The sequence below is a fragment of the Notechis scutatus genome, chromosome 14, assembly GCF_049901735.1.
Source record: "Notechis scutatus isolate UNSWTSFEM ecotype Mainland chromosome 14, rNotScu1.2, whole genome shotgun sequence".
Lineage (NCBI taxonomy): Eukaryota > Metazoa > Chordata > Lepidosauria > Squamata > Elapidae > Notechis > Notechis scutatus.
In genome coordinates, this window is record NC_142022.1 from 2,851,397 (window position 1) to 2,870,050 (window position 18,654).

Below are 18,654 nucleotides of genomic sequence, written 5' to 3' on the forward strand. Positions count from 1 at the left end.
GGAGGTCCGAGGGATGCCTGTGTGGGGGAGGAGTGGCCTTTGTTCATTTCCTCTCCTTTTCTCTCGCCTTTCACCAGTTTCCCCAGTTTCCCCATCTTCCTGCATTCTCCCAATCAATCGCTCACCGAGATACGGGTCAAGAAGGTCACATGGGCAGCCATGACAATATCCGGTGGGGCTGCGTAGAGGAGTCTGCTGAGATGCCCTGGAGTTGGGCTCCCAGTCCTCCTCGGATCCCTGGAGAGCAGGATAGAAGAACAGAGTTGGAAGGGACCCCGAAGGTCTTCTAGTCCAACCCCTGCTGCTCAAGCGGGAAACCCTAGACCAGGGGTGTCCAACCTTGGCAACTTTAAGACTTGTGGACTTCAACTCCCAGAATTCCTGGCTGAGGAATTCTGGGAGTTGAAGTCCACAAGTCTTAAAGTTGCCAAGGTTGGACACCCCTGCCCTAGACCATTTCAGGCAAATGGTCATCCAACATGCAGCTGCAAACCCCTCGGTCTTCCCTGGATACCCAAGGAGGTTTTAGAACAGGCCTTAACTTGAAAGCGATGCAGTCATGACCGGAAGTCGCGATCAGCAAAGGACTTTTGAAGAAGTCTGGCCAACTTAAACCTGGTTTTGCTTTTTGCTGGGCAATTCCCTTCCCTGATAGCAGAACTGCCTCAGACATAGAGCTTGCTTTCTGTTTTGCTGGAGAAATGATTTCAACAAACTATCCCATGACATATTCTGAGTAATAAGCTGTTTTAAGCGCGGGCTGAATCAACAACGGGGTAAATACGCAGCTGCCTTAAAAACTGTGCTCGTAGGGAGTCAATCCATGGTGCCCTGTCAGGCAGGTCCATCCCAGACCCCCTACTCAGGAATATTTTTTTATCAAGGATTTGGATGAAGAGGGTAGGAAACGCTTATCAAATCTGCAGGTGACTAAAAGGAGGAGGTTAGTCAACTGGAAGGCAGAGGTAAAATTCAGAAGCACCTCAGGAGGTTGGGAGGGAGGGGCAAAACAAAGGAATTACACTTATGACCACTCACTTACTCACTGCTCAAAGTTACATTCAAAGCCCTGAAAGAAGTGACTTATCATCAGTCCTTGCACTTACAGTATCCCTTGATGACATGATCAAAATCCTACTAGTCTACCATTTAGAATGGAGAAAGGACAGGAAAGGGAAGAAGGAAAGGAAAGGAAAGGAAAAGGAAGGGAAGGGAAGGGGGAAAAGAGGGAAGGATGGAGGGAGAGAGGAGAAAGGAGAAAGGAAGGAGCAAAGACAATTGTGCAGAAATCAAAGCAGAAAGAAAAATAAAGAGGCAACTTTTACAGCAGTTATAAGCACAAAAAAACCACTCTATGGTTACAACATTATTTACATTTTCCCTGTAACCTATTAGTTTATTCCACCCTTTTTCCTGTTTCCCGCAAGGAGTCCGTGCGGGGCTCCAATCCGCAGACAAACGTCCTGCCCCTCATCCAAAGGGTCCCTTTGGCCGCCTCCTGAACGTCACGCAGTTGGCCATAAGGAATAATACACGCCAAGAGAAAAATCGTACTCAAAAACACGTCAAAGCAACGTCCGAAATGCTCTCCTTCGGGAGACACGCTCGGCGCAACCTACGCAGGTTAGACGAAGTGACATCAAGTGGTGGGTACAAAAATACACGCAGCTTCCATGCAAAACAATTACCTGGGGAGCTTGAAAGACTCAGAAAAGTTGAGGCAGGCAGAGGGAGGACACAGACTCCCCACACACACCGCCCAGAGCCCAGGATCTGGTCCTAGGGGTGTATTTTCCTTTTCCCCCCTCAAAAGATCAAAGGCACCCCACCCTCCCACCAGGCCCACCAGGACTGTGCCACCTTCCTCCCCCAGCTGCCCGCAGGAGGAAGCGCGTTACCTTTCTGGCATCGGGGGCATCTTCCTGGGTGAGCACGTAGGGCTCCCGGCGGGGAGGGTGGGAACCGAGAGCCCCCACCGGCCCCGCAGCCCACCACAGACCGGCTCCCGGGCTCCGGGCCCTGAAGCCGCCTGGCTGGCAGAGGCCCCGCCGGAGAGAGCAGAGGCTGCCACTCGCTACGCAGCAAACCTGAAAGTCCAGCCAGCGAGGCAGGCGGCGAGTACAGACACATCCAGGCTGCCTTGAGCAGCCTCCCGACTCCGCACCCCACTGGGGAGGGAGGGGGCGCAGGCAGCCCACGGCTCTCCCCTAGAGCCTCACGGGGGGAGCCCACCCGGAGTTCCTGGGCCCCTCGGGATGCGCTGGGCCCTGCCAGGCAGACTGGGGCACCCCGTTGAAGGCCTGGGTGGACGGAGCAAAAGGGATGGTAGAAGATCCGGCCCAGGAAGCTCCTTTCATCCTGGGAGGACTGAGTAATCCTGGCTCACACACGCTTTGTGCTTCACACCCGCTTCGTCAGGGCAAATGTGAAAAAGTACCACAACGCTTTTGCTTTACACACTATACGTGCAGATACATATCACGTACTAGCTCGATAACCATGCTTTGCTATGAAGCTATGTGGTGGGGCTTAGTTTTGGGGGAGGAAAATAAGGGGTGTGTGGAATTGTGCCTCTGCCTCCCAGCATCCATCGGTATTCCTCTGGTGAGCGTCCTGTCAGTGTGTGACAGAGTTGAGGGCTGTTTGGAAACTGAAACAGTATTTGCTGTGTAAGGAGACAGCAAGGAGCCTGGGCGGGGCTTAGCTCAACTATTCTGTACTAAAGCTGCTTGGTGCTCTGAAGCTAAAACTCGTCCCCTGCTTGTTTTTTGCCTTTGGAAGAGATTTCTTTCCAGGTGGGGAGGGGGAGTCGAACTCCTTAGCATCAGAGCGTCTTAATAATAGTAATAATATAGGAAATACTCGGAATGCTCTGATGGTCATTTGGAAAAATCCTTTCTTAGCGAGCCCCTAGAAGCCGAGAGGAACCTACGTGCCCAATTTTCAAGTTTGTAGGCTTTACGCTTCTGGAGATTTTGTGGTGATGCCTGAGGGGCATTTCGCTTTTTATCGAGATATAGGTCGACTCCAATTGAAAGTCATTTCTTTAGTGACCGAAGTTATAACAGCGCTGAAAAAAGGGACTCGTGAGCCTTTTCTCACACTTACGACCGTTGCCAGCATCCCCATGGTCGCGTCGTCAAAATTCAGGCACTTGGCAGCTGATTCATACTTATGACGGTCGCAGAGTCCCGGGATCAGGGGAATGGATCCCTTTTGAGACCTTCCGACAAGCGAAGCCAACGGAGAAGCCAGATTCACTTAAACAACCAGGTTGCTAACTTGACAACTGCAGCAATTCCGCCGTGGCAAAGTTCACTTAACAACTGCCTCGCTTAGCAACAGAAATGTTGGGGTCAATTGGGGTCGTGAGTCGAGAATGACTTGCCTGCAGCCTCTGCGTCCTTTTCCCTCCCCCCGCCCCCCCCCCCACACACAGGGAAAAATGAAAGTGTGGATTATCCTTTAGTTCAGGGGTCTCCAACATCGGCCACTTTAAGCCTGGCGGACTTCAACTCCCAGAATTCCCCAGCCAGCTGACTGGGGAATTCTGGGAGTTGGAGTCCGCAAAGGTGGCTGGGGAATTCTGGGAGTTGAAGTCCGCAAAGGTGGCTGGGGAGTTCTGGGAGTTGAAGTCTGCAAAGCTGGCTGGGGAATTCTGGGAGTTGAAGTCCTCCAGCAAAGCTGGCTAGGGAATTCTGGGAGTTGAAGTCCGCAAAGGTGGCTGGGGAATTCTGGGAGTTGAAGTCCGCAAAGGTGGCTGGGGAGTTCTGGGAGTTGAAGTCCTCAAAGCTGGCTGGGGAATTCTGGGAGTTGAAGTCCGCAAAGGTGGCTGGGGAATTCTGGGAGTTGAAGTCCTCCAGCAAAGCTGGCTAGGGAATTCTGGGAGTTGAAGTCCGCAAAGGTGGCTGGGGAATTCTGGGAGTTGAAGTCCGCAGAGGTGGCTGGGGAGTTCTGGGAGTTGAAGTCCTCAAAGCTGACTGGGCAATTCTGGGAGTTGAAGTCCGCAAAGCTGGCTGGGGAATTCTGGGAGTTGAAGTCCTCCAGCAAAGCTGGCTAGGGAATTCTGGGAGTTGAAGTCCGCAAAGGTGGCTGGGGAATTCTGGGAGTTGAAGTCCGCAAAGGTGGCTGGGGAGTTCTGGGAGTTGAAGTCCTCAAAGCTGGCTGGGGAATTCTGGGAGTTGAAGTCCGCAAAGGTGGCTGGGGAATTCTGGGAGTTGAAGTCCTCCAGCAAAGCTGGCTAGGGAATTCTGGGAGTTGAAGTCCGCAAAGGTGGCTGGGGAATTCTGGGAGTTGAAGTCCGCAAAGGTGGCTGGGGAGTTCTGGGAGTTGAAGTCCTCAAAGCTGACTGGGCAATTCTGGGAGTTGAAGTCCGCAAAGGTGGCTGGGGAATTCTGGGAGTTGAAGTCCTCCAGCAAAGCTGGCTAGGGAATTCTGGGAGTTGAAGTCCTCAAAGCTGGCTGGGGAATTCTGGGAGTTGAAGTCCGCAAAGGTGGCTGGGGAATTCTGGGAGTTGAAGTCCTCCAGCAAAGCTGGCTAGGGAATTCTGGGAGTTGAAGTCCGCAAAGGTGGCTGGGGAATTCTGGGAGTTGAAGTCCGCAAAGGTGGCTGGGGAGTTCTGGGAGTTGAAGTCCTCAAAGCTGACTGGGCAATTCTGGGAGTTGAAGTCCGCAAAGGTGGCTGGGGAATTCTGGGAGTTGAAGTCCTCCAGCAAAGCTGGCTAGGGAATTCTGGGAGTTGAAGTCCGCAAAGGTGGCTGGGGAATTCTGGGAGTTGAAGTCCGCAAAGGTGGCTGGGGAATTCTGGGAGTTGAAGTCCGCAAAGGTGGCTGGGGAGTTCTGGGAGTTGAAGTCCGCAAAGCTGGCTGGGGAATTCTGGGAGTTGAAGTCCTCCAGCAAAGCTGGCTAGGGAATTCTGGGAGTTGAAGTCCGCAAAGGTGGCTGGGGAATTCTGGGAGTTGAAGTCCGCAAAGGTGGCTGGGGAATTCTGGGAACTGAAGTCCTCAAAGCTGGCTGGGGAATTCTGGGAACTGAAGTCCTCAAAGCTGGCTGGGGAATTCTGGGAATTGAAGTCCTCCAGCAAAGCTGGCTAGGGAATTCTGGGAGTTGAAGTCCGCAAAGCTGGCTGGGGAATTCTGGGAGTTGAAGTCCGCAAAGGTGGCTGAGGAATTCTGGGAATTGAAGTTCGCAAAGCTGGCTGGGGAATTCTGGGAGTTGAAGTCCGAAGCTGGCTGGGGAATTCTGGGAGTTGGAGTCCGCAAAGCTGGCTGGGGAATTCTGGGAATTGAAGTCCGCAAAGCTGGCTGGGGAATTCTGGGAATTGAAGTTCGCAAAGCTGGCTGGGGAATTCTGGGAGTTGGAGTCCGCAAGCTGGCTGGGGAATTCTGGGAGTTGGAGTCCGCAAAGGTGGCTGGGGAATTCTGGGATTGGAGTCCACCCGGCTTCAGCTTGCCAAGGTTGGAGGCCGCTGCTTTAGTTCTTTTGCAGCCCAGTGGGAAGACAAGCACCCCTCCCCTCAAAGCTACATCTCCCTCTCCTCCTCCCCCTCTCCCCTTTTATTTACCTCTCAGAGCCCGTTCATCCAGGTCAGCGACCAAGTGGGACCCCCAAGAGGACAAGGTCGGGCAAGGGAGCACGCAGACGCCTCCGTGGGATCTGGGGGAGAGAAAGAAGCTTCTTGGTAAGTCCCCGTTTTCAGGGTTTGGGTTTGGTCTCAGCCCCCCCGCTTAGAAAAAGAGAAACGAATCCCAGTCCCCGCATCTTCCTCCGTTCGTTTAGTTGGCTGTTCAAAGCTACCACGGCACTGGAAAACGTGGCCTCTAGGATAGGTCCTCCCGGTTACACCCATCACAACACACAGACCCACGCGGTCACGTGCTCAGCATTTGGGCAGGTGTTTAGGACGGGTGCGGCCTCCACGTGATCCCCACCTTCCGGGCTCCCAGGGGGCTCCCCACAAGGAAGGCCAACGGGGGAAGGGTGTCGCAAGAAAGGTCGTAAAATCCACCTGATCAACTGCTTTGCTCAGCGACAGAAGTTCTGGCCCCGCCTGTGGCCATAAGTCAAGGACTACCTCTAACAGGAAGGCAAATAAGTGTAAGAAAGAAACGAAAGCAACAGCCACCTGTTCCCGAGATGCCCTTTCCACGGAGCCCAGAGACCTCCCTTTGTCCCTCGCCTGGGCTGGGGCGGTTTCGGAGAAAGGGGCAGGGAGACAGAAGCCCCCTCCCCCTGCAGGGAGACCCCCCCCTCCCCACGCCATCCGTCCGTCCGTTTCTGGAGCCGACCCAGACCCCAAAATCGACCTACTTTCAAGCCAACCAACCAGGCAGATGTGGGAGCAGGGAAGGAACCCCGGGCAGACGCAGAGGCCGGAGCTCCCCTCTTCTGCCCTGGAGGACCCCCCTCCTGAGCCCCTCTCGGCAGGACCAAGGACTCAGCCCCTCCCTTCTCTTGAGCCCCCAATTCGGGCCAGCTCCTTCCTCTCTGTGGAGGTAATTCCCCGTATTCCTAACGCTCTCCTTGCCCTCGACCGAGAGCTGGGGGTCCCCTGGGTGCCCCCCAGCTCCGCCCAGGTGACTCAGCCTCCTCATCTGTGACATCAGCACCCGCCACTCACAGTAGCAGCAGCAGCAAAGGAGGGGAGCCAGTCTCAGAGAGGGCTCCCCCCAAGCTGTGGCCCGAAGGTGCCCTCCGGTGGCGCCGCTGCTTCCTTCACCGGCCTGAGATGCGGCTTAAAACCAGGCCTGGCTGCCCGGGATTGAAAGCAGCCTGTCCAGGGCAGGAAATCAGGCGATCCAGGCGACTCAAATGGGTGTAAAGATCGACTTCTAGCTCAAGCTCTCGACAAGAATCTGGCCAACTAACGGACAAAGCAAACTGGCGGCAGGCAAGAGTCAGCGGAAGTCAAGATGGGCCAGACTGGGATCTCTTGTGGGCACAAAGGGACTTGAGACAGATGACTGGCTTGACTCCTCCCTCCCTTGGCCTCAGCCTGGTACCAACCTCCTTAGTGGGTGAGGTGACCCAGGATTTGGGCAGGACAGGAGGGGCCCAGCCCAACCTCCTTGGCTCAAGTCTTAGGGACCCTCGGATGGCCTCCGTGCTCTGCTACCCAGAAAGCCGGCTTCCACAGGAGACTCGGTCAGCAGGCTCTGCCCACCGTCCAGTAACCACTGAACCATTACAACGTTTTTCTGCTTCTGCCAACAAGGAGCTTCGCCCAAGGATGCTTTTACTGCTTTCGGGTTTCAGGAGAATTTTAAATTTCAAAAACAGTTTCAAATTTCAGGAGAAATTTCCCAACAGTGGGAATAGTTAATTAATAGAATAGGTTGTGCGTGTTCTCCATCCCTGGAGGTTTTCAAGAAGAGACTGGGCAGCCATTTGTCCAGGATGGTATAAGATCCCTTGCCTTGGGCCGGGGGTTGGACTAGAAGACCTCCAGGGTCCCCTCCAGCCATGTTTCTATAAACTGGGTCGGAGGGCCGTGCCATCCCCCTCTACCTCAGGTGAGGGACCTGCCTCCAATCCTCACATACCAATGTGGAAGAACCACCGTCTGTGAGAAAAACTTGCCATTTGACCCCTTCACCTCCCTGCCACACCTTTGGCTACCCCTGACAGAATCTTCCGCTTTCCCTTGTACTTCTAGATCCTAAAGGATCACCCCACTTGTGGCCCTTCAAACAGGGAGCATGCAGACCGTCGTCCACAGACCACAGCATGCCACGCCAGGCCGCAAGCGCTGAGGGCGCCTGGGATGACAACCAGGGTGTATCGTGCGCGCCCTGTTCACCAGCAGAGTTTGCAGGAGGGGGACCTGGGAGGAAACGCCACAGGGCCACAGCCCCCACCCCTCCGACCCGGGGTCTGCTGCAGACCTTCTCCAGGTGCTCCGAAGCAGCAGCCCAGCCCCTGCCACCAGCCAGCAGCCGCCACTCCATCCAGGCAGCTGTCACTGACCTCCTGGAGCTCGGCTGGAAATCAGAGACCCAGCCACCTCCCACAGCTGACCTGCGCGGGGGAAGAATGGCGACTCCCTCCTGCTTGGGTAACCGGCTCAGACGGTGAGGCCGCCCCTCAAGGGAAGGTAAAGAAGCAGGAGAACCACTGACCAGGGCCAGGGGAAACGTGGCCCGTCACCCAAGGGGTGAAAACCCAAACCAAATTTCTTAAGCGGCGGATCCTTGGGAGCTAAGCACCTGGAGGTTCACCAGTCTCCAAGCTCCTTTGGCACCCTGGATCTTCCTGCATCTGTCTTCTATTTACCTATGTCCATCTACCTTTCCTGTCCATCCATCCAATTGCCTTTTTACTCCTCCATCCAACTTCCGTCTGCACTTAACGTGCCCACCCTCTGTCTATCCGTATGAGAGGTGTCCTCCACGTTCTCTGAACTTGGTTGCTTCCTTCAGGTGTTTCATCATCCAAACTAGGTAACATCATCAAGTGCTAGGACATCATCTAGACCAGGGGTGTCCAACCTTGGCAACTTTAAGACTTGTGGACTTCAACTCCCAGAATTCCTCAGCCAGCAAAGCTGGCTGAGGAATTCTGGGAGTTGAAGTCCACAAGTCTTAAAGTTGCCAAGGTTGGACACCCCTGGTCTAGACGCTGATGATCTTACCGAGTTGGGTCATGAAACATCTCCAAGAAAACAACTAAGCTCGCAGCACTGAGGGCCCCTGTCTGTCCATCTAGCTGTCTATGTCTATTTATTTACCTATCTACCTCTACCTGCTTACCTACCTACCTGTCAAATCTACATGGCACCAGGCAGCTCGCTCCTCCGCCCATCGTGCACAGCAGGCAGCCTTGGTGGGGGTATCCAAGCCCCGTTTGGCAGCCCCGTAACCAAGACTGCTTCCTTGTGGTGCCACCGCTGACCCTTCCGGCTCCTTCTTGTCTTTTTTGGAGGAGGGGGCACAAAACTACTTTTCCAGACTAAGTGGGTGGGGTGGGGGGACGCAGAGGCTCTTTCTTTGGAAATAAAGAAAGCTGTTAAAAAAAAAAAACCTTGAAATTCAGCCAGGGCATTTCACACCCTCCGCCCACTGGGGCAATCCAGCTCCGGCACCCTTGCAGACGAATTCTTCTTCTTTTTTGTCACGCGACTTTCCTTTCTGCCTTTCCTGCTTCTTAAGCTCCCCTCCCTTTGCAAACAATTGGGAGTTTCTGGGCCCGCTGGCGCTGCAAGCCGCTCCTTTGTTGGTGCCCAGGGGATCAGTAAATTAAATAAAAACGGCTGGAAAGGAAGAAAAGGAGGAGGAGGAAGGGAGGGAGGGAGGGAGCAGGAAGGCCGCTCTCTACTCCGTTGCCCCCACCTGTAGCAGCCACATCCGAGGGGCCCCCCTCCCCCATTTCTCACTGCTTCTCCATGCCCAGAGTTTGCACGCTCTCTTTGCGACTGCAAGGTGTGCCACCCCACACACCTCCTTCACCCACTGGGTGAAAGGCAGGAGGCCCTGGGAGGAAAGCCAGCCACGCCAGTTCTCACAAAGGAGAACATTGGTGGCTCAGGGTTGCAAGGAGGCGTCCTTGGGGCTCTGAGCTTGGTGGCTTTCTTGCAGACGTCTCGTGGCCTGACAAGGTAGCATCATCAGTGCTACATGATGAACTGGCACTGAAGGTATTACCTAGTTTGGGTGGTGAGACTTCTGAAGCAAGAAAACCACCACGCTCAGAGAGCCACAGGAACGCCGCCAGCAATTCCACAGAACAACAGAGTTGAAAGGGGCCTTGGAGGTCTTCTAGTCTATTTCAGAATTCAGAAAGAAATTGAGATTCAGCTGCGGAGCTTCTGCAGTCAATCACCGTCTCTTGTCTACCCAAGAACTACAGACCTGAGGCCCCTGGGAAGGGGACAACCCATTCATTTAACTGCATGTTTTATTCCCGTTTTCTTTAAAAAGGTTCCAAAGTGCTAATAAAAAGGCCGAATAAGGAATAAACTGCAAATGAACGTCAGGAAGTCAATACACAAGAGTTCCAGGAAGCGAGGAGGTCATTTCTTTCCAACCTTCCGGGACCAGAGATGATCCTCAGGAAAGTCCACGCACAACTTGCACCTTTCCCCTGCCATACACACCATCGGGGAACAGCCATTTGTGTGCGTGCACCCTTTTAACAAACTACAGTATTGTTTACTTGCAATTCTTAGCCATGCCGTGCACATTAAAGGGAGGACGGGAGAGAGGGAGGAACAAACGTGACAGTGGCTTGGGGGTCAGCCAGATTTCACAACTGTTCCTCCCCCTCCACATTCCAGGATCTTGATCTGACTTGGAAGGTTTCTCAAATTAATTCCAGATTTAAAGGCAAAAGTGTTTTGCTGCCGCTTTCCATTCCTTTTTGCACTGGAGAGAAAGCTGCTAAAACGCAAGGGAAAATCGACTGACAATAATTTCAGGATCACGATTCAGACAGAGCATTAAGTCTGGTGTACTTCATCAATGCTGTTGGATCGTCTAATTTTACATTTGTTAACACCTTTGTCTGCTGGTTAATAATCTTGAAACTTGCTATTCTTCTGATTTGCCCATTAATCTTTCAATTTCATTTAAAGCAGCATATCCCAGCCTTGGCCACTTGAAGATGTGTGAACTTCAATTCCCAGATTTCCCCAGCCAGCACAGGATTTTCCAAACCCAGCACTGCCATCTGCAAAAGTCCTTAACCTATTATAAATTTACTCCCCCATAAACTATCTCAATTCCTCTATAATTTTCAATTTTTGTTTTCTTAGCCATCTGTTTTTCTCCAGACAGAGGGTCACTTCCTTTATTGGAATATCAACGAAATGCTTTTTCTATGGCTGCATTTTGTTGGAGAGAGAGACTGGCTAAACCAGGAGGAGTCAAGTGGGGAATTGGCTTGGAATCATTACGAAGGCACAAGAGAGCAAGTCCCACCATCTCCTAGGATCTTGGACCTTATCTAGTCTGGTCCAGATACAAACCACCAATCTGGGAAGATTCCTGTGAAATCGGCATAGAACAATAAAGTAGCTAGTTTGAAGTCTACATGTGTGGAACTGGTTGTTTGCGCCTGACAATTATCCATTTGTGTAGTATCTTGTAGCTTCAATTTTATTTTTATTTTATTTTATTTTGTAATTTACATGCTAGCCATTTCCCTGGTTTATTTATAAAATCAAACATTTTTTGCTTTATATAATTGATTGTTTTCCATTTCTCTTAAAACTTAAAACTTAATTTGCTAATAAATATTTATCTTCTCTGAAAACCACCTTAATTTTTCTTCTTTTGGTCTCTCAAAATTGCTTGTGTCTTTTTCTTGACTCTTCTTTTTAAGTTCATCATTATTTTATATAATAATCTCCTAATAAAAGCTTTACTTGCATCCCAAACCATTCTTAAATCAGGGCCTCTGCCTTATTTATCTTTAAAAATACTTTTCCTTTTACAATCCTCCACTGTTGCTTCTTTTTCTAGCAAGTTTTTCTTTTAGTCTCCATCTAAATGAATATTTCCTTTTATGAACCCAAGTTACAGGAGTACAATCCAAAATCATCTTGGATAACCTATCTACCTAAGTAAGCTTAGTAGCCAAGGCCTTTGAAATTCAAATCAGGTCTGTTTTTAAAAGAGCCTTCCTTCCTTCCTTCCTCTTTCAGAAAAGGAGGTACATTCTTTTGAATTGCCTTTTTTTTTGGTCTCCATGTATCAACCGGTTCTAAATTGCCCACCAAATCAAAGACTTTTTTTAAAAATTTGCCTTGGGTGATTTTAATATTTTTCTCAGAAGTTCTGTTCAATTGTGGGGAGATCACTCCACTGCATCAAACGCCAATTTTAATCAGAAAAACCCATTAAACTCTCCAATAAGACATTTATAAAACAATATTTTGTTCTTATTTGGGGCATACAGTCCAGTATCGAAATTTTCAGCAAGTTAACTATCAGACATCCAAACTGTGTGACCAAGAAAGTGATGCGACAGTCATAACTAAACCCCACACTTTTGTTAAAAGTTGAAGACAGTCTCTATTCAAATTTACAATCCCTGGATTTGTGTTGTTCTTGGGAGTTTATGGACAATCAGTTAGAAGAGATTTGTGGAAGATTGTTTCTGTTAAGCAATATTATTTGCACAAAAATGGAAAGATTCAGCATGACCCACAATGATGGTGGATGAAGACAATGGGACTTGCCAAGATGGCTAAATTGACTTCTTTGATGAGAGAAAAGACAATATCTGTGTTTACTGCTGATTAGGAACCCCTTATACACTTTTAGCGAGAAGCAGGGGGGAAAAATGAAATTATGGTTTATGGTTCTGATAACTAGACAGGCTAAATTAGAAAAGAGGTATGTAATAACCATGGAGCAAGTGGTAGACATATAATTGTAATTATAACAGCTGTGAAGAAGATCGGAAACTATTTCTTTGTGTTTTCTTTTCCTTTGTTGCATTTTTAGCTTTCTCTTTGCTTTTTTTCCTTTTCCTTTTTCTTACTTTGTATTAGGTGGTCTTATTTTAATCTTCCTTTTGGGGAAAATATCTATCTATCTATCTATCTATCTATCTATCTATCTATCTATCTATCTATCATCTATCTATCACCTCTCTCTCTCTTCTCTCTCTCTCTATCATATCTATCTATCTATCTATCTATCTATCTATCTATCTATCTATCTATCTATCTATCTATCTATCTATCTATCTATCACCTCTCTCTTCTCTCTCTCTCTATCATATCTATCTATCTATCTATCTATCTATCTATCTATCTATCTATCTATCATCTATCATCTCTCTCTCTCTTCTCTCTCTCTCATATCTATCTATCTATCTATCTATCTATCTATCTATCTATCTATCTATCATCTATCATCTATCTATCTATCTATCTATCATCTATCATCTATCACCTCTCTCTCTCTCTTCTCTCTCTCTCTATCTTCTCTCTCTCTCTCTCTCTCTCTATCTATCTATCTATCATCTATCTATCTCATATCTATCTATCTATATCTATCATATATCTATCTATCTATCTATCTATCTATCATCTATCTATCTCTCTCTATCTCTATCTATCTATCTATCTATCTATCTATCTATCCATCCATCCATCCATCTATCTATCTAATCTATAAGATTCCGGTCACCCAAGAAAGAGAGTGGGGGGGGAAGAAACGAGGGGAAAGGAGAAAAACGAAAGCAGAAGCGCTGCTCTGGCGCGGATCCATCCGCTCGGCCCCTCTCGGCTTTCGCCCGCACGGATGTGGCTGGCTGAGCGCATTGTCCCAAGAGGGAACACCATGCCCTGCGGGGGGAGGCTTTGAGGAGCCCCAGAACAGAGACAGAAAGTTCCTTGTAGCGGTGCAGGGAAACTAGGTTATCCCAGGCAGATTTCACAGCCTGCTGTTTGCCGTTGGCTGAGAAACGGTGCCTGCACAAAGGCAGCCATTGTCGCCTCTTGGAACGCTGCCACCACAGAGGGAATTAAATCCCCTGTTACCTCTCTGGCTAAGGAAGACCGTCCCTTCTTCAAAGCTTCGGCCTTCTGACTTGCCAGGATCCCGGAGATGTTTTGCAAACACCAGCCTTCCAGGCAATTTGGCTGACAGGACCTGGGTTCACACAACATGCTGGTCTCCAAAACCTGGGTTTGCAGAAACCGTCCAGACTGTCCTCCATTTACAACAGTTCATTTAGTGACTGTTCCAAGTTACCACAATACTGGAAAAAAAGGGATGGGTGTGACCGTTTTTCACACTTTACAATCGTTGCAGCATTCCACCCCCCACGCACCCCCAGGGCCACGGGATCAACATTCAGATGTTTGACAAGTGACTCATAGTTATGACGGTTGCCGTGTCCTGGGGTTAGGTGATCTCCTTTTGCAGCCTCCTCCTGACAAGCGAGAGTCAATGAGGAAGCCGCCACGTTGGCTTAACAACCGTATCACTAACTTAACAACTGCAGCGACTCACTTAACAACCGTGGCACGAAAGGTCGTAAAACGGAGCAAAGCTCACTTTACGCCTGTCCCTCTTAGCAACGGAAATTTGGGGCTCAACTGTGACCCTACATCAAGGACTACCTGTAGCTGTATTCACAATAATCCCAAACCTGGTTTAATGAAAGCCCTTGTCTTCGCATTAAGACCCCCAAACCTGGGTTAGTGAAACCCAACCGCTGGTCCTCCCATTCCTCGCTGCCTGCCAAGGCATCTCCCCTTTTCCGATGAACGGTTCGTGCAGGACCTCGAGGAACCCAAACCCCGTTTGAGCAGAGCCCTGAGTTTATTCAGCCTCTCTAAGCCGTGGGGACGTCAACTCCCAGAATTCCCCCAGCCAGCATGCTGGGCGATACACGCCCCCCCCCCTCCAAACCTCACTTCTGTTTAAGGGCTGCTAATGATTGTTTAAGCCCCAAAATAACTTAAACTGGAGCTAAGGAGAAAAGATTTTTATTTATTTTTCCACAAGAAGGATTCATCGCATGAAATAGCAGCGTCTGCAAAAAAAAGGCAACCCAGCTGGGTCTTTGAGAGCTCTTCCTCCAGAGCCCTGCCCCCATTTCTTCCCAGCCGCCCCGGTCCAGGAACACCGCCCCCCCTCAAGGCTGCCACGGCCTCCCATCCCCTGAAGGAGACAGGCGGAAGCCACCCTGAACAGGTGAGGAGGTTGGGGCCAGAATGTCCACTGGTAAGGAAGGCCGTTGCTAAGTGAGTCAGGCCTGATTTTATGAGCATTGCCACCGTCGTTACGTGGATTGCGTGGATGTTAAGAGATACCGGATTGCAACATTCCTGGGTGGGAAGGTCCCACATGGCAATTCCTTGGCTGCGGGACGCTGCAACCATCAAAAAATATTGTTCATTTTGACCACGTGGCTGTGGGGAGGCTGCAGCGGTTGTAAGACTGAGGACTGGCCATAAGTCACTTTTTCCACTTTGAACAGTGGAGTTTTTCTGCTGTCTGAAAGACGGACTAGCAGGGACCGATCCTAGAAAAACTGTTTTAAAAAAGAGATTAAAGGACAAAATCATGTGAAACAAGAATAAATATGTCTGGCATTTAAGCCTAATCTGCCACGGTGACTTGAAAAACTCTTTTGAGTATTGCAGTTCAAAATATACCAAGGCGCTGAGTGACATTTGGCAGACTCACAACTGCTGGCATTCCGTGATGGGATTTGTAGTCCAGCCCTTCTCGGAAGCGCCCAGCTGGGCAAGGTTAGTATCGCGGAGAGCCTTGTACGCTTGACATTTTGGCATACGTGCTATTTGTAACCCGCATAAATTACACACATTGGCATCGTGGCAAAAGGAAAACCTCCTGATAGGTGCCTGTAAAGAGGGCGCGAAGGGAGGAGATCCCGGCCGGCCCAAGAGACAGAAAATAATTCAAAAAAAAGAATGAAATTGAGGAAGCAAAAGCTGCCCCTTCTGGCACACACCCCAGAGCAGAGGGAGGGGAAGCCGAAGGGGGGGGGGGGGAGCTGCTGACCAACCTCATTTCTCCAGCCCTCCCCTCCCAATGCCTGGAGCAGCACCAGGCAGGCCCTAATCAGAGGTGGCCAAAGGGTGACCAGCAGTAGCTCCATCGACTCTGGGGTCTGACCGCTGACCCCACCTTTCCTTCCTTCCTTCCTTCCTTCCTTCCTTCCTACCTTCCCTTCTCTCCTCCCTTCCCTCTCCTTCCTTCCTTCCCTTCCTTTCCCTCTTTCCTTTCTTTCCTCCTTCCTTCCTTCTACTTTATTCCCACATCTCTTCCTTCTTTCTGTTTCTCTTCCTACCTTCCTTCTGTTTTTCCTTCCTTCCTTCCCTTCCCTTCTCTTCCTTCCTTCCCTCCCTTATTCCCACATCTCTTCCCTTCTTTCTGTTTCTCTTCCTACCTTCCTTCCTTTTCCTTCCTTCCTTCCTTTCTTCCTTCCTTCCCTTCCCTTCTCTTTCCTTTGTTCCCTCCTCCTTATTCCCACATCTCTTCCCTTCTTTCTGTTTCTCTTCCTACCTTCCTTCCGTTTTTCCTTCCTTTCTTCCTTCCTTCCCTTCCCTTCTCTTTCCTTCCTTCCCCTCCTTATTCCCACATCTCTTCCCTTCTTTCTGTTTCTCTTCCTTCCATTTTTCCTTCCTTCCTTCCTTCTTTCCTTCCTTCCTTCCTTCCTTCCTTCCTTCCTTCCTTCCTTCCTTCCTCCCTCCTTCCTTCCTCCCTCCCTCCCTCCCTCCCTCCCTCCTTATTCCCACATCTCTTCCCTTCCCTTCTCTTTCTCCTTTCTTCCTCCCTCCCTTGTTCATCCGACTACTTGGGCTCAAGATCTTGACCAGTTGACCCCAGACCCCATCTTATTGGCCCCTGCCCACTTCAGCCTGCCTCTAGGCCAGCCCCCTTCCCTTCCTCCTTGACCCCCTCCCACCTAAAGCACAAGGGCTTTGCAGTACATCAAGGTAGCCCTTCCCTGCCCCCCCACAGCTGGACTCCTCCATTCCCAACTGGACAAAGCTTCTGGCTGAGCCAGGAGATGCCCCTTCCCCACAAACACCCCCTCTTCCCTCCGGCTTTCAAAGATCAGACAGAAGACCATGTACCTGTCATCCAATTTCGGGAGAGGCGCCCTGTTGCATCACTGCATTTCGTTAAGCGTCTCTGTCCTGCACACACACACACACACACACACACACACACAATCCCAACCCACCCAACCACCCACCGGATTTTTACCAAATTCAATGGCTCCTCACCTCTTCCTTTATCCTCCCAACTCCGGATTCAGCTCTGGCTACCCCACCGGGGATCCCCCCAAAAAAAAAAACAGAACTCAAGAGCCTCTGTCTTAATTAAAAGCCAAACTAACATGTGGGGAAACTCCCCGATGCGGGAGAGAAACACGTGCGTTTAAATTCCTGCTCATCGGGCTATTGCAATTTCTAAAGCTCCAGATATGCCCCACAAAAAAAACCCAAAGCCCACATGCATTTCACGGCTGGGAAAAGCCTTCACAACAACAACAACAACAGCAGCAAAATAAATATCCGTCTGTCTCCAGTGCAGCTGCTAAAACGCAACCAGCTAAATTCCTTTCATTGTTCCTTGCAACTCCTTAAAAAGCAGAGACCGAAGGTGTACCTGGCGGCTGGGAGGGATGCAGATCCGGGCTGATGGGGGTGGGTAAGGGTGGGTGGGTGGGAAACGAAACAGCGGGGGGGCTGGCAAAGGCTCCTGGCCAGCGGCCACCCAACCGTCTCCCTGGGGCGAGAGGGAAGCCAGCCGGCTCTCGACAGCCCTGCAAAGGAAACTCCCTCCCTGTCACCGCTGCCTGCGAGTTATGCCGAGGGAACATCCTGGGGTTGCCATGGCGACGCTTTTACCTCCAGCAGCGGTCCAGCCTCTGACTCCCAGATCATCCTGGGCATCCGTCGGGTGGCTGGGGAAATCACCGGGATCCTGTCCAGATGTGGCGTCCGGCAGGAGGACAGTGAGGGTCTCCCCTCCTCTGCCCCCAGCCCCTGGGAAGGCACGGCAGGCACCTCATGCGTCCTTCGCCGCCTCGCACCACCATCGGCTGGCTGCCAGATGTTCTTCCAGGCAGCGTCTCCCGGAGGAATCTCCGGCCCCCACCAAGCTGGGCTGGGCATGATGCAAGGACCTCCCTGGGAACAGTGGGTGGGTGGGTGGGATTTTCTGTGTTTGATATGGAAGGAAATGTGCCCGCGTTGGGTCCTCAAGTCAGCTCAGGGCAGGAAGGAGGGGTTGTTTTGCCCTGATGATGTTACCTCGTTTAGGTAAGGAAACATCTGCAAGAAAATCAACCCAGCTCAGAGAGCCCAAGGACTGTTTGCCCCTGGAGGAGGGACACGGGGTCCCCTCAAAATGCTGCCATGTACAAACCATCATTCCAATTACCCATTTCGCCTCTCGATAACACATTTCGTGTGCCTGATTCCAAAACCAGGAACATCAAAACAGGGATAAAAGAAACATAGCTGAAATCAGGGACTCCTGACCAGCCATCTAGCTACAACTGCAGGTCCAAGCAGAACCAAACAAGCCACGATCTGGCCATGGTGGTTTCTTCTATCAATCCTGGATAAAAGCATGTTCGTTTCCTAGCTAACCAGACCAAAAACAACCTCGGATTTTCTTAGCCCAGAGACCATCTCAGGGCTGATCTCAGCTTACCTCCCACATGCTAATATTCTGCCATGTCTGTGGTGAAAATGGTTCCCTTGCAGTCCTCCACTTATGACCACCATCAGAGCCCAAATTTCTGTTGCTAAGCAAGATGAGTTGTACGGTGAGTTGTGCCTAATTTAACCATCTTTTTTTTTTGCCTCGGTTGGGAAGCAAATTTACTGCAGTTGTTAAGTGGATCACATGGTCATTATCCAGCTTTCACACACACACACACACACACACCCCCATTGACTTTGCTTTTGTGGGAAGGTTGTGAACGGCCATCACATTGGGGCACCTGCTAAAACAAAGCCAGGTCACACACACACTCCAAAGTAAACCAGGAGGCCTGTAATTGTGGAGCCTGCCTGGCAAGAACAAATAATTCTTATCCACAGGAAATATGCATGTGTAAATCAATCCTGGCTAATTAGAAAGCTGGCTAATTAGAAAGCTGATAAAAGTAACAAGAGTTAGGCAACTTGCAGACCTCAGCTAAAAGGTTAGGA

The 18,654-nt window shown here is 50.4% G+C and overlaps 1 protein-coding gene across 3 annotated transcripts in view; it reads right to left on the reverse strand.

Annotated features, from left to right (window-relative positions):
* Nucleotides 1–18,654, reverse strand: part of SEMA4A (semaphorin 4A) — a 65,456-nt gene that overhangs the window by 38,054 nt on the left and 8,748 nt on the right. The window contains exons 1-2 of one of the 3 annotated variants that reach the window (XM_087943245.1): nucleotides 17,341–17,536; nucleotides 5,563–5,654 (exon numbers count right to left, since the gene is read on the reverse strand). The gene's annotated coding sequence lies outside the window, so the exon portion shown is untranslated. Of the gene's footprint in view, nucleotides 1–1,898; nucleotides 2,099–5,562; nucleotides 5,655–17,340; nucleotides 17,537–18,654 lie in introns of those variants that run through there. The other 2 variants (XM_087943244.1, XM_087943243.1) reach the window with 2 other exon arrangements.